The sequence below is a fragment of the Aplysia californica genome, unplaced genomic scaffold (genome assembly GCF_000002075.1).
Source record: "Aplysia californica isolate F4 #8 unplaced genomic scaffold, AplCal3.0 scaffold00432, whole genome shotgun sequence".
Taxonomy (NCBI): domain Eukaryota; kingdom Metazoa; phylum Mollusca; class Gastropoda; order Aplysiida; family Aplysiidae; genus Aplysia; species Aplysia californica.
In genome coordinates this window covers 431,390-434,444 of record NW_004797702.1, presented here as the reverse complement: position 1 = coordinate 434,444, position 3,055 = coordinate 431,390, and the positions used below count along the sequence as shown (strand labels likewise).

At 39.9% G+C, this 3,055-nt stretch overlaps 1 protein-coding gene across 1 annotated transcript in view; it reads left to right on the top strand.

Annotated features, from left to right (window-relative positions):
- The window catches only part of LOC106012615, a 6,688-nt gene that overhangs the window by 1,767 nt on the left and 1,866 nt on the right, over window positions 1-3,055 (top strand). The gene's annotated exons all lie outside the window — the stretch shown is intronic.

The window sequence follows — 3,055 nt, the reverse complement described above, 5'->3', positions numbered from 1 at the left end:
TCTATCTATCTATCTATCTATCTATCTATCTATCTATCTATCTATCTATCTATCTTTCGCTCCCTTCATCTAAGACACACACCCTTTATTTCGTCGCTTTTTCCATTCTACTTTCCCCCACCACGCGCGTAGATGAACGAACACATTGTCACAAACGTTGAAGCCCCTACAACTCAAGACACCACCCAGTATTTGAGCCAGAGGAAGACCAAGACAACGTTGGAATGTCAACATACGCTGTGGCAAACATCTCAAGGGCCGCCATGTCTCCCTTCCAAGTTCCTCGCCAGGCTGCAGACAGTCGTCCATTGTCTTTCTCTCTCTCTCTCTCTCTCTCTCTCTCTCTCTCTCTCTCTCTCTCTCTCTCTCTCTCTCTCTCTCTCTCTCTCTCTCTCTCTTTCTCTCTCTCTCTCTCTCTCTCTCTCTCTCCCTCTCTCTCTCTCTCCCTCTCTTTCTCTCTCTCTTTCTCTCTCTCTCTCTCTCGCTCTTCCTCTCTCTTTTTTTAATGTGATTCCATCTATGTCTGCGTATAGAAATATAACAAACAAATTTTGAGTATTTCTCTTCCTCATCATCATGTGACAGACATCGGCAATCATTGTTCTCCATTAGATTCGAATTCCTTTGCTCTTGAAAAAGTTACTTCACCCTGATCTTTCCCCGTTACCCATTTGTTTGGGTTCTCTAAGTAGTTTACTCTGGGCTAACCTGTGCCTCCTTTGCCTTCAATTTCGCACGTGAGAGCTAGATGTTCAAAACCTTTATGTCTTTTCAGATGTCCCAAAAAACTGCATTTATTGTCGTGTCCTAATTGTGTTTTTTTTAATTGAGTGTCCCACGTGGGCTTCATCAAGTACTACATCATTTGATTTCTTTTCCTTCCTCGATTTTTCTCATTCTTCCCCCTATTAGTGCTCACAGCAATATTTTTGTTAAATGACTCATGAGGCTTATTGTTCTATGCATATCACACCCAGTGGCACCTGATGTTTTAGGTAACGCTATAAAAACTGACGTCATTTTATCTTCTTGGTTCTTGCCGCTGTTATACATAGAATTTAAGAGCTTTTGTTATTCCAGTGCCTAGTTCTTCAAACGTGACAATCACTTCAACTTGGATTTTTTTTTTTGGCCCTGTGGCTTTTCCTTGTTTCATTTTTCTAATGGTAGATTGTACTTTTGCTATCAGTATTGGTGGTCTCTATTATCTTTGAGGAGTTCTTCTATGTATTCTGACCATCTGTTTAAGACATCCCCTTTGTCCATTGAAGTATCTAATTCTTTTGATCTTATGCACCCTGTATTTGACTTTGAGCATCCTTTTATCCCATTTACATCTTTCATTTTTGGAATGCATGTATTAGCTGTCTTTGCTTCGATTCTTTTACACCATTTTTTTTCTTTATTTCCCTATTTAAGATGTTTACTTTTCCATATTTGCTTTTGGTGGTCTTTTCTCTCTCTCTCTCTCTCTCTCTCTCTCTCTCTCTCTCTCTCTCTCTCTCTTTCTCTGTCTCTCTTTCCTTTTGTCTCTTTCTTCCCCTCACTCTCCTTGGGGTTCTTGTGTTCTAGAAGTTACAGGGTTCGCGCCTCCTTCAATAGGTCCCAGGTTCGAAACCTGACAGCAACAGAAAATGTTCTTCTCTAAAATTTTCTCTTTTCAACTCTTTTTCTGCTCTCTAACCCCGTTTTGTCGTCTGCTTCCAGTTTAACTTTCTGTCTCCCCCCCCCCTTTCCAATTTGCCCCTTTTCTGGGCTCCTGACTTTTTCTGCAGCCTTTGTACTGCTGCTCCTTGGCTACTTCTTAGTGCTGACCAAAAGAGCATTTCTCTAAATATTCATCATATCAATTTAAAAACAGAAATTGCTTCAGCTGACATTTGAACGAATCAAAGCATTTGATCTCTCTTAAATTACTTGGCAAAGCATTTCAGAACTTGGGGTCTTGATACTCAAATGCCCTTTCACCCACTGTTTTCAGTTTTAATAGGTGGGAAAACTGCCAGTCGGAATAGACAGTCTCAATAGATTTGATGAATATGATGGGGCATTATCGTCCAAGCATTTGTGACTCAGAGTGGCCATTTTGTAGATGATTTTTTTCTCAACAGGAAGCAAATGCAGTGTCCGCAAAAGAGGTGTAGCAGAGTCTCCCTTTCTTTTCTGTAAAACTAAAATTGCAGCACTGTTTTGGGCAGTTTGAAGTCGTTTCACTTTCTTCAGTGTGATATTCCTAATAACAAGGATTTAAAATAATCAAGTCTTAATAAAACTAAGGTAGTTATTAGTAAAGCAGTATACTTAGTATTGATTAGATTACGTATTTTACTATTTTTCTTATTTAATTTCTAAACACATGCAGCGGATCAGATGGTTTACCTCAGCCGACATTGACTAACTGGAATCAAAATACACACGTAGATGCCAAGATTCTTAACTTTAAAAAAATGCAATTTCCGCATCACCAATTGTCATGTGAATGTAGTCAATCTCATTAACAGACTTTGCACTGCCTGCCAGATTGACTTATGTTTTATCATCATTCAACATCATTTTGTTTTTGTTCATGATTCCTCTATCACCCAGAGATCTCTCACAAACATTGCCTACGGTAAACAAAGAAGACACACTTTCTCTCTCTCTCTCTCTCTCTCTCTCTCTCTCTCTCTCTCTCTCTCTCTCTCTCTCTCTCTCTCTCTCTCTCTCTCTCTCTCTCTCTCTCTCTTTCTCTCCATCTCTTTTTTTCTCTTTCTCTTTCTCTCTCCCTCTGTTTTTATCTACGAAACTCAGACTTTACTCTATTTACTCTCTCCCTCTCTCTCTCTCTCTCTCTCTCTCTCTGTCTCTCTATCTGACTCTCTCTCAGTCTCTCACTCTGTAGCTCTCTCTCACTCTCTGAGTATCAGTCTAAATCTTTGACGCTCGCTCTCTATATGTGTCTCGGAGGGTTTTAGTCTGTGTAATCTTCACTGGTACTGCGAGAGCGCTATTGCTGTAAAGAGGGGCGTAGCAGGTAAGAAATAAGTGGAGAAGATATGATAGATATATAGCGAAG